Genomic DNA, 13,525 nt, shown 5'->3' with positions numbered 1-13,525 from the left:
ATACTCATACATATGTTCACAGTTATTTCCTATTTTAGATACGGTTCTTGATTTGTGCACATAATCCCTCTTATTTTTTTCCTAAGAGCACTGAACATTGAACAACCTTGCTGACTGGAGTGGCTGCCAAAGCAGCAGATTTTGCAGTAACTGCAACAGATTGAAAGTGGTAATGGTGAAAACTGGAAACTGTAAAGTAAAAGAGGGAATAGTTCATATAGGGGATAGATGGGTGTCACATGCTTTTCACAGCCTATCAAACAGCTGCTATTCAAAATTGCACATATTTATTATTTGAAGCAGTATCCATGCTAGCTCATTATCTGCTTTTGGACTTGAGTGTGCATAGCATTTGTTTAGCATTTTCAACCAATGGACAAATTTGTTAAAATGACAATGTTTGTTTGATTTACAAACAATGAAAGAAGTGAAAATAGTGAAAAACCATTCATAATAATAGAACTTCCTCGTGCTACAAAATCCTTTAATATTTCTCATGTTGAAAAACACTGATGAAAAATTGAATTGTCTTTTTTCACATTTTATCTTTCTTCCCCCCATCTTCAGAGCAGTTAAAAATACATAAGTCATAAAATACATATTGATACCTGAGATTTTAACACAGAAAAGGCACAACAGACTTAAATGAACAAGCTGTGTTTGCAATGATGCTGAGCATGTGCAACCACATTTATTAATCTTTCTGTGAAGGACATTTATTCACAAAGAGGTTAATATTTGGATTTTTAAGGTAGTTTATCTATTTATGCAGAATTGTAAATTATTTGGGAGTTAAACTTAACGTCTCTTAGTACCATATATTAAAGGGTTCTTAAAGTCTAATACTGAAAGGATTGTGCTAAAGCACATCAGGAAACAGAGAAAACCTCAAGTTATAGGAGTTTTCCAACACTGCTATATTTTACAGATCTCTAGGCAACAAATATGGCCATCAGGTTTTTGAAGTGTTACCAGATAATCAAAAGTTATCCACTGACAACCTATATACAGTTGTTCAAAAAAGGTTCTTGTTAGATATAAGCTTTTATATGCCTTAATATTGAGAAAATATTGCTTTTCAAGAAAATTTAAAGAAACATACATAAAAATCATCTCATCCTACACAAATCAGAATTAAATACAATTACATCTTTCCTGGAAGCTGTTTGCTTAACCATCTTCCTAGCAACTTTCATTAATGGAAAGCTAGATGTACCACACATCATTTTTCCCTTAACATTGAACCTGTATCTTCCATGTTCCAACTCAAAAGAAGAAAAATTTCTTCACAGGAATGCTGGTCAGGCATTATAACAGACTGCCCAGGGAAATGGTTGAGTCACCATCCCTTGGAAGTATTTAAATGACTGTAGATGTGGCACTTAGGGACCTCATTTAGTGGTGGACCTGGCAACTTAACAGTTGAACTCGATGATCTTAAATGTCTTTTCCAACTTCAATGATCCTATAATTCAAACCCTTTCCTCAACTTTTTCACATTAGATGTGGTGAGCAGTGTGTACTCCTTTGCTGCTTCTACTTCAGAGGTATTTGAAGATTATTACAAAAATTCCTCAAACTTCTCTTTTGCTAAGCTGCTCCATGTCTTAAATTCTTTTTTGTATTTTTTTCTCTTTGGTCAAATTTTCTGCCCTACTTAACAGCCTCCACCAAGATGGAAGGCCATTGTTTGGGGTTTTTTCTTTTTTTTTGGGGGGGGTTCATACAGTTGACTCATGCTTGGTTGTGATCTCTAGCGGAAATCTTTTACTCTGTTTTTTTCCCAAATTGCTGCTGAAATTATTTCCCAAGAAGCAGATAAATAAAAGTTAGGCAGGTTCCCTGAGTTTTGATGTTAGGGTTGGAGATGCAGCTTTCTATCTGTACCAGAAAATTCTTAGCACATTTTTTTTTTGTATTTTCCAGTGTTTAAGAGGATGTTAAAAACATGCCAAATGTCACAAGGCAGTTGAAATTTGTTCTGAATACCTGAATGTCTTCCAATACACAACACAATACTTCAGTTTTACTGTTTAGTGCTCTGTTTGTTGTACATTTATGTTGTCATTTTTTGCAGTGTGTCCTGTAGAACAAGATTTTTCTGTTTATTACATATGAATGTACTCAACATATTGCCCAACACAGAAAGATAGAAAAAATTTAGGGGGCAGGTGGGTGCTGTGTGTACTATCAAAATAGAGGGTAACAGAAATAGATAAATATATTTGAACTACCTATTTACTGAAAAAGATCTACCTTTATGGCACTATTTTTATATTGCTAAAATTTATACCATAGGCTTCTACTCTCCATTAATTCATGTACTATTGTCTATTTAATGCCATTTCCAAAACTGGTTAAAAAATGTCATTGTTACATTAAAATATCTCTGAGCTAAGGGCATATACTTTCTTTCCAATAGTCTCTAGCATTTTTTTTACAATTTCAAAGCTAACTCTGCAATTTTAGCCTTTCCTATTGCTCTGCTACCTTTCTACCAGCTCAAAAGGCATGCAACCACATCTGGTAGCCAATTACCAGTAGCATCCTAACCGAGACAGGTGTCCTGAGTCCTAAATCCTAAAATCATCTTTGAAATCAGGTCTACAATGACTTCAGGTATTTGGCACTTCTGCTTTCTTCCCAGCTGAAATAAAATTCCAATTTACTTTCCTCTTTAGATCTGCACAGGAAATGGCTTTACATCAAATTGTTATGATCAGGGAAGATATTGCTTGCAGCAGTTTCTCACAGGTTTTAAAATGACTCAGAGGGATTGAACAGCTGTATGTATGTCACCAGTGAAGGAAAAGGGGAGAAACAAAAAAGAAGAAGAAATGAACAATTTGTAACTTTTGATGGAAGTAAATTTGCAAATAACAACAGAAGACAAATGGAAGATAAACAGAATGGTTATTTCTGAGGTGGAGACAAAAGGCATTTGAAATGTTACTGCAGATCATAGAACTGCATCTTTATAAATAACTCTTTTCAAAGTTATATCCCTTCTTACAGGCTAACTCGTTTGACATTTCTTTTTAATAAAGATGTGAAAATGTTACTGAGAGTTTTAATGGAGCTAATAGTCTCATGATTTCAATGAATTTCAGGACTTTTCATACCAGTCGTCAGGAATTCAATTGTAGTCCATAGCAATCGCTTAAGAATTTTCCATTAAATTTCCACTTCACAAAAAAGGTAATTCAGAAATATGAATGATAGAAGATTTAAAAAGATGCTTATGTTTAACATTAAACTTTATATAAACTTTACATAAAGGAAAGATCTGCTTCTTCAAATGATGCATACACCCCATTTTCACATCATTTTTAAACTTGCAAATATTAATGAATATTTTCTTATTTTGGCACTTGCAAAATTGTGCATATTTTGTGTCAGAGTTTATACTCTTGAGAATCTTTGATTCTTCACTGGAGGTTTGTCAGAATTCTTCTCACTACCTTTTCCAAGTGAAGCTCACTGTCAATACCACAAGGGATTTTTACTTCAGGAATGAGAAAATTTTCTGTTTATTAACAACTCTAATTTTCTTATGCATGAATTCCACTTAAGCAAAAAAATATTAAAAGGCCTTATTTTTATTGACTTTTTTTGAATGGCACATGGCATGTATGGCACTGTACCATACTACCACTGTCTTGATAAAGCTCTTTGTTTACCTAGTCCCTGTTTTCCTGCATTGCTGCATTATTTGAGTTTAAAATATTATAGTGCTGTGATAAACCACCATACTGTCAGAGCTCCCTTACATGATACCCCCACACATGAAAAGACAATACATCTCCTTTGCAAGAAATTATTCACAGCTTTTCTCTGGTACAAAAGGTGTTCTCATGTAACAGCACTTCCACAATGCCATCTACTCCTAAGGTACCCAGGAGTCACTACTGCAGCCTGTGAAGAGAGGTTTGTGCTCACCAGTGCTGTACAATGCAAGACATGATCCTTGGGAAAACGTGTGTTTCGCTCTACCATCTGAAATATTCTAGTTGATAAAGCTGATATGATCCGTCAGAGGAAATCAGGAGAGGCTTCAAGCCATCACTGCTACTCTCCCTGCAGGTGTCTCAGTGACTGATGCTTGTCAAACAGGACTTCTAAGGCCTTGGCTCCAAGTATTACAGTGTTTCTCCCAAGAGCAGCTACAGCTCCTCAGTGCCTTGGGTCCCCTAAATTTTTGAACTAGAGCTCTTCCAAGAGAAAGTCAGTGCACATCATTTTACCTAGACTTACCCACTGCTTCCAGGGATAACTCAGGAATACTTGTCAGAAATACTTACACAGACCTGCCTTGAGTAGAGGATTGAAGGATGGAAACAGTTATGAAACATAATCATAATACTAGATTAAATTCAGCTTCAAATTCTTTCACAGATGCTTCAGAGTCCCTGCTGAAAATCACTGTTTTTATGTCCCATGCCTGCAAGCTAAATTCTTCAGCACAGAAAGAAGCTGTTGCAGTGCTGGTGACCACAATGTGCCCACGGGGCTATCTCAGTCTGGGACAGTTCTATGTCCAGTTTTTTCTTTGTTATGATCTCTGAGCTGTGTGCACCAACTTAGAGATATGACACATGAGAATTTGTGCCAGAGGCACTTTCTCTGTTCTAGGGGGAAAATTCAACTCCCTTTTCCCCTCTCCTTCTATTTCTCATTATACAAAGTCATGCCTCTAGTGTTTTTTCCATATACATGTATTGTAAGTCTTTCTTCTTATCTTCAAAAATGGAGATTTATGTTTAGCACTAATTCACATACCTTAATATTTTATACTTCTGAAGCAGATGTTTTTAAGGTGCTTCCATTCCTTTTCTGTTCCACCCTCACTACTGAGGCACTCAGAGGGTTTGACAGTGCTGAACAAGTTTTTAGTTTCTGATAGATGCTACAGAAGATACCTGGGGGAAGCGCATATCTCTATGGGCTGCCTAAAGCTTTGCAGGATCTCCTTCCCACTGCTTCTACCTCTTGTTTAAGACTTTGATTGTCATAACATGGTACCACTTACCTCACTTAAAAGGCCATTCATTGCTGCAGTGCTGTGCTAGAAGAACTGCATGCTCCACCTTTTTAAAAGGCATAGAGGAAATGTTGCTGACAGTCTGGTATTCATTTGTACCGCAGAAAGATCCTGTGTCTGTTCCTCTGCTTGGAGTAATGTGACCAGGGCTGTTGGCATATCAACTGCCCTTACTCAAGTACACCAATGACAGAGAGAGCCATAATTTTAAATATATGGTACATAAAAAAATCTTCATATTATGGTTACAGGAGTAAACTGAAGGTTATATAGTACAATTTATGAGAGTGACTTTCATAAAATTTGTCTCCTTTTACATTTTTGGTGCTTTGCTACATTTTGGTGTTAGATCATTTCACTACATGATTTCTCTTTGCATTTAATCTTTACTTTCTTTTTTCCCCCCTGCATTTGCTCCTAAAATTAAAATTGATCATGAACAATTCATCAGTGCACTAGGAGTTTTTCTGACATCATTCCCACTCCTTCCTTTCTATAGACAGCCAGCTTTTTGCAGACCTTTTCATAGAGGCTTTGTCATTCTGATTTTTCCTCTTAAGGTATTAAGAAGTAAGTAATTAATCTTTAAAAGTATACAGGCAGTTCAGCATTCAAAGATTGAAGTGCAGCATACTAAACGGGCACTGTCTTTATGCATTCAACTGTACATAAAATAAGAGTATGTCAGTTTCCATATTGATTTCTTCTGTTACAAATTCTGAACAATAAATATTATCTTCCACTGAATATTACAATTCTGTAAGTTCTGTCTTACTGGTTTATGTGTTCTTTATTTTTTTAATGTATTTTAACCTTTTTAGTCTTTAAAATTTAAAAGATAATATTAAAACCACATATAATTTCCTTATCAGAACACTAAAATAGATATGTGAAAATAAGAATTATAAATAATTAATCTGAAAATTTTGCAGAATTATTAGCAATATAACTTGCTGAAATTTGATTTCCTACATTTAAAATAGACATAAAACTTTATTTCAAGTATCCAGAAATTACATTAGATTAGAAAAAAAATTATCATAGCCATTCCAAGTACCATTCCATTTCTAAAACATGAAATGTCTGACCAGATAAAGTAGTTACTACTTCTATTAGGAAAGGAAGCTATTGAATTAAAACAAGAAAAACCAGAAAAAATGTACATATAAAGTTATTTTGAAGAAAATGCTGTTAATTTACTTAATATGCACTGTACCACAAATTATCAAGAAATTTACATATTTGGTATATTTATATTCTTAGCTTAGCTAATATCAAAAATATAGTATATCCCTGTCATTTTTATTATAGATTTTGTTTAGTTTTACTCATTAGATAATCCTAAGTAAAATATAATTAAAGAATATGAGGTTTTGTAAAATAATATATGTATAAAGGAATTCAAGCTGTTAGAATATATATTATTTTGTAATATATTGATCCACATGTTTACCCAGTTTGAAAAAGAAAAATGGAAATTATCATATTCATATAAGAGAAAAATTACAAGTGTTTGGTTTTTATGCCCAACCTAAGATATGAATCTGATATAAGTTCTACATTTTTTTCTGAAATGTATTCATGTAATTCAGCAACTTAAATTCATTTAAGCAGTATTTTAATTCTATAACAAAATCTAATACCAAATTGATTAAAAAATGCTTCATTCTTTTTCATAACATGCTACATCATTTAAACCAGGTAATTTTAAATGTATTTCAGTTTTTCAAAGGAGGTATATTTGTGCCTAAAGTGTTTATACATGTTTTCCTTCTCAGCACACATTGTTGTAAAGGAAATTATTATCCTTTTCATATAATTTCTAAATAGTGACATATTTCTTGTTGAAAGCACAAGCATGAAAATTAATTTTCTACAATGTGCTAGCTTGGCTATAGGCCTAAAGGATTTTTCTCTGTCTTTGCAAGAATTTTGTAGATAAAGTACCCCATTTTTCTCAGAAGTGTTCTAAGATCTTCAAGTTACTACTGCAATTATTTACAGATTCATGGATTGTAAAGTCAGAGGGGACCATTAAGCTTCTAGACTGACATCCTGTGTAACAACAATATTCAGATTTACTCAGATATCTCTGATATGAGGTCACTAAGACCTGTCTACTTTGAAGGCATTCCAGCCTGGGAAGAACAAGTACAAACATTTGATCCCATATCACAGTATTAAATATATGGATGAATATAAAAAGGGAAGAAGGAAGGACAGCAGAGGAGAAAGGGAAAATTCGGGATGCTAAAGCAAGTTACACAAGATAATTTCCAGATTTCTCTTTACAATATCTCTGGATCATCAATAGTCAACATGACCCTTGTTGGTTCTCTAGAATGTAGAGCAATGTCAAGCAGGTCCTGGCCCAGGAACCCCCAGAATTTCAGATTCCTGAAATTGGTAGATTATACAATTTCCTTTTATGACAAGCCGTATACGGACATGGTATACAAGTCAGATGGTCTTGCCTTTCAAGAGCCAATGAAGAAGGGATGCTGTGCCAAAGAACTGTGCTGCCACTTGTGCCATTCCTTCCCTGTGTCTCATCAGTGCTCTAGTTTGATTTTTGGTTTGGTTCTTTTAAGAGTTGGTTGATAATTTCTCAATTTTAGACCTATCAGAGCTTTTTTTAGCTTGTACTAATCTGATAGTAGCAAACCCTAGGAATATGCAATGTTGTATCTACAAATAAAAACCAGAAAATTTGATGATAAATATGTGGAAAAACAGCAGTGTCATTGCACGTCAACATTTCAATTTCCACTTGGTCTGATGATATCATGTCAGTCATTTAATTTTTATACAGCATGAGCAAGTTAAGACAAAGCAAAAGGACAGTATTGCAAGAGCAACATTGCACAAACAATACTCCCTTATATCTTTTATTTGATTCCACATTTATTTCATTGTCACATGAAAGAAACAGCTTAATGAATTGAAATATGTTTTTTCTGGTTCTTCACTTCATCTAAGATTGTTTATTAATTTCTAGTTCATATATAATATTTATCAAAGTGCTCTGTTATTTAAAGTTGTATTTCAGAGAACACACTAAAGCTAATAATAGATTCTTCAAAGTGGAAGTTTGGACATGTTTTGCAAATAGCTATTTATAGAAGTTGTTTCATTCCTAAGCACTAGTTCATTCAGGAATTCAATTTCCAAGTCTCTTATGCATTTTTCAATTAATTAAGTGACAATCTTCCCTACTTAATCTGATTTCCTTTTCAAAGTCCAAATATTAGCTATATTTTCATAAATTATTTCTTCTTAAATGTATAATTTTGTATGGTTAACACACAAAAAAATTTAAAGTATAAAGTAGATTTTAGTCACCAAGAAGAGATGGATTTACATAATTCATTGTTATATACCATTATTTGAAATAAAAATAACTTGAATTATAAATAAAATCTTTCTTTGAAGATTTTTATTTACATGAGATATTCAGGTCTCTTATGAACCGACTCCCAGTGTGTTTGGACTCATACAATTTTTGCAAATGAAAAGTGAGAAAGGTATTTTGTGAATACTGCAAGATTAAGTGATGATCGAAGTGCAGACCAAATAATGTACTTACTTTAATCATAGAATTAAATAGCTGAGATTCAGTGGCTATATCCTTCAAAATGTAGACTACATGTGGGATGAAAGAAAAATTTGATTCCCTCAAGTTCATAACAATAGTTCTGTTTATAAGCATTGCAAGTGGCAGAGGTCAGCTCCCTAAGAATAAAATGGCACCATCAGCACCTGACTTACTGATATGGAAAAACATCAAGTTTATATCCAAACCTACAAACAATTATTCACCTTCCTGATTTCACGCAGGTCGTATTGAAGCATCACCTTTGTCCAGGAACCACATTCTACTGCTGCCCTAAGGACTATTTATTGCAGTGACTGCCCCCTGACCATGACAGTTTTCTTGTGTTATAACATCAAAATGTTCCTTATTAGTATTTAGAGGAGGTGACTTTCCTTTTTCATGCTAATCTTTAAAAAACAAAATCTGTCTTTCAGAGCAGGTTCCTGAGATTTGACAGGGTGTAGCAGATGCTAAGGACATTGTGTGCTACTCACTGCCAGAGACTTATTTCTATGGATGCAAAGAAAGCATGGCTGTTCAGTCTAACACAGCCTCTTAGGACTAACAAAGTGTAACTTGACTTGTTTTGAGCACATCTGTTTCTGTACTGACTCCTGCCACTTTGCAACTTATTTTCCAATCCCTGATTCACCAGGCTAATATTGCAAAATCCTCAGTGATTTGTTGAAAAGCACTGAAAAAACCATACAGCTATTTTGATTTCTTCCCCCTCCCATTTCAAATGTAACAAGTAACTCGCAATAAGGGCCTTGACCCTATACATTCCATTTTGGAAAAGAAAGCCATTACCAGGCTAAAGCAGCAGCTAGAAGTAAAGAGAAGCACCTGAAATAATTTCTTTGTGCTCTTGGCTCCTGTGCACAAAGCCTTTAATATGGTAACAGTGTGTGTCATGTCAGCCAATTGCGGGTTTTGCTCCGATTAAGCTGTAAACCCTTGAAAGTAAGGATTTGTCATGGAAATGCTGACGCAGCCTGAACTGAAGCAGGGTGAATGGCATGGCATGGTTCTCTGTACCAAAACAGCGCAGCCTCAATTAGCACCGATCTCTGTACACACAGCCATGACAAAAGGGAAGCCGGGAGACTGAATATTCACCCAAAGCACTTAAAAGGCCAGCATGAATCATGAGGGTCCTGCGTGTTTTTTGTTTGTGTGCAGCTAGCAGTGTGGTGTGCTATTCATTCTAGGTTAAGCTTTCAGTGCTGTCTAATAAGTGGCCCTTGTACAAAAACGTGATCTGTGCTTTTCCAGATATTTGTATGTCAGGCAGCTACACAGCAGCAACTTCTGTAATCCCTTCTCCTGCAGTTAAAGCTACTAGAAAGGCTTAATAATATCCCAGAGGCAAAGATGAAACGGTATCTCCACAGCTACTGTTTGCTGTAGAGAGCTTTTGAAGTCGAGCTTAAGATGTCTTTATTTCCCTACCAGAAAGAAATTTTTTTGCCCTTCTTTTTCCAGTGTTGTCATGATGATGTCTTTTTGCTTGAAAAATATTCCAAGAGGCTGTAGTGTTCCCATAAAGCATTAGGGAATGATAACAGCTTTTCATCAGGGGCTCCTAGAATCTGTAAGTATAGTTTGTCACTACAGAAACCCACAGTTATCCTACCAGCAATCTCAATTTAAAACCCCACACTTTCTTCTTTATCAGGTTTATAGCAGCCTCAACCAACACTGGCAGCTCTACTCCTGCCTGGCTTCTGGATTTTAACTTCAGTTTTTAATTAAATATAAACTGAGTTTATAATACACCTCCAATTTATAGTTCATTCTTCTTTGGTGTAAGAAAGTGAAATATGATAAAGCTGTTTAATCCCTATAAATTCAGATCAAATGATGGTATGGTTTGATATAAAAAGAGGATATCACAATATTCTTGAAAGTGTTTACTGATTCTAATTATCAGAATTATATTTAGCAATTCAGAACTCTAATGATTTCCCATGTCTTCTTGTGAAAGGTAAACCAAAAAAAAACTTAAAATGACAAGTTATTATTTAACCATAAGACAAAAAACAGCAGATTCAAACAAATGGGAATTACAATTAAAAAAAAGGGACAATGCTTGTCACCACAATTCTTGTCAGTGGCTTACCTCTGCTAAGTCTCTTGTTGGTATCCAATCAAGCAAAAATTCTTAGAAGGGTAAAAAATGGTAGTGATATAGTTTAGCAGAAGTTTAGTGGCTATCCCTTCCCTGACGGGACTGAAAACCAGGAAGCAAGTGTCACCGTGTTTGCTTTGGAAATGTAACAGCTGAGGCTGGGCACAGCCTTGTGGATTCAAGGTAAATTTCAATTCCTCAGTGGCAAATAACAAATTAAAGTTAGAGGCAGGAAATTCTTAAAAAAAATTGAACAAGATTTTTACAGAGTATGATGCAAAAAAAAAGGGTGTTGTAAAGAATATAAATAAGAGGGAGTGGGAAAATAGATTTGCAGCATTATATACACGCACATGAGGAAATTGAGTTGTTAGGGATAAAGAGGGTATAAAAGTTATCCAATATGAAATCAGTGAGCTTTAGCAATATTACTTAATTGTAAGATCATAGAAGAAAAGTCTTTACACTTACAAAACTTACAAAAATACTTGCATTTACAAAAGTATGTAGAAAATATTCCTAATATGATGGCATGAGCATGAGAATACCCATGTTGAAGTTGCCTTTAAGATTCTGAGTAAAATGATTATATTTTTCATTGTAAAACAGGAAGGAAGATTTGGACAAGTTCTGGTTTAATGAGGCTGAAAGATGTCACTGAGAGTGACAACTATAAACAAACATAAAAATAATTCTCAGCAATCACCTACACTTCACATCAGACTATGTAATCAGTAATTTTATGGAAGGATGAGATTCAGTCACAAGAAAAGGTATAAATATATCAGAATACATAAACAGTGATATTTGGAGGAACTCTTTATTCTTTAGAACCCGAATTCTTTAGAATCGTTTATGTTTTACTTGCAAGTAGAAAAATGTGGGAAACTATGCCTAGGTAATTTTAAGTTGGCCAGATGCAAGAGTTTACTAATATAACTCAACTCTAATGAAAAGATCCAACCTAAAGTCCCTATCAGCAACGTTTATATATAGCTATAAAAGTCCTCAATCACTATTGAGAGCAAATGAAAAGGCAAGCAGTAAAATGAATACATCTCTAAATATACATGGACTTTTATTTCATTTATTTCAAAACTGACCTGTTATGTGAACTGAGTCATAACTGAAAGCCAGTCCATATGCCTCATGAAATAAATTCAGTATAAATGTTATCATTATTGGCTTGGTACAATCTATCATGTAACTAGCTGTGCTGGTTCATCTGGGTAAGACCTGTTAGTTAAATAAGTAAATAAATACAGCTGATTTATACCAGTTGCATTTTGATTTGATATATGCACTGAAGTGAGTGCTTTGCCTTAGAATTTAAACAGGATCACTGTGTACAAGATGGGAGGTCCTGTTTTCTCACACTCTGCCCCAAAGCACCATAAGAGATCTTTACCATTAGAGGTATTTTCTTCCAGTTGTTATCTCTGTTTCCATATAAGGACAATAAAGACCAAACAGAAAGGGAGAAGGATTATCCTGCAAACTTCAGCTTCAGAGGTCAGATTCTTTGGTGAGGTAGTAGTGCAGAGGATCTGCCTGGCACTCAAATTTGAAACCTCAGCAGAATGTGAGCCAAAATGCAGAAAACTGGAAATTTCCTGTACCTTAAGTCATCAAGAAGACGTAAGCTTGGAGTGTTAGAGAGTCCACACCAAAACATGGCCATGGGACTTTGATGCAATTAATTGTGAATTCTCATCACACCCCAGATCTCTAGTCATGCAGGCTGGATTTCTAGTGTATCTGTGAGAAACTAGTCAAAAACAACATGTGGAGCACTCATTTCTACATGCTTGCAGTTTTCTCTTTATAGTATTCCCTAAGAAACTTAAATGGTCTTGATGACTCCAAGATTTGTCTTGAATGGAAACAAGATACCAGAGGTAGTGGAAGATAGATACCTGGGCTTTTCTCTCCTTGTCCACTAGAGACACAGTGCTCTCAGCCAGTTCCCTGAGCCAGGAATAGAATAAAATAGGAACACTTTTCCAGACTAATGTATCCAAACAAAACTGTAAAGTGTTTCAGCTCATGAAACACTTTTTCACTGACACCGGGGAGGAAAAAAGCACAAAGGTAGGTATAAGTTGACTGTGGATTTTCATTTCACCTTCCTGCTGTCTAAACTATGCCCATACCTGCTAATCCTTTCTCTGCAGGGCTTCTAATCTACCCCAACTGGATTCTAACAACCTTGCCAACTCTGTACAGTATCCTGATGGCTTTTCCTGCTGCTGTGATCTGCAGCAGCATGTGTCCACCTGCCAGCCTTGCCACAGGGCTTCAGGCTTTCATGATCCCATTCTGAAAGCAGCTCCTCATTGTTCCAATCTGTTTGATGCTCTTTTTCTAGGCTTTGCTTCAATAACACTTTGCTTGTCTTTTTCTCATTCACAGTGGCAGCTTAGCAATGTGCATAGCTTGAATGTCCCTTTCATAAATAGTGTGCCAGTTGGCCCGCCCCATGCCTTCAGATTGGAAGGCTCTCAGCATTTTGGCTGCTAATCTGCCAGCAGTTTTAACATAGAGTAAGACACCACCCCAGTGCTCTATCAGTACATAAACACGGTACAGCAATATTCAGCTTAGGTGTCACATCTTTATCATGGTACATGGCCACACATTTTTGGAGTTGTACAATAAGGTAAAACAGATAATTAATTTAAAAATATATTCCTGGTTAAAAATAGCAGATACTATTCATTTAGATATTCAAATACCTTCCTTCCTTCCTTCCTTCCTT

The sequence above is a fragment of the Molothrus aeneus genome, chromosome 3 (genome assembly GCF_037042795.1).
Source record: "Molothrus aeneus isolate 106 chromosome 3, BPBGC_Maene_1.0, whole genome shotgun sequence".
Lineage (NCBI taxonomy): Eukaryota > Metazoa > Chordata > Aves > Passeriformes > Icteridae > Molothrus > Molothrus aeneus.
The sequence above is the reverse complement of the archived record's forward strand: the minus strand, read 5'-3'. Positions refer to the sequence as shown.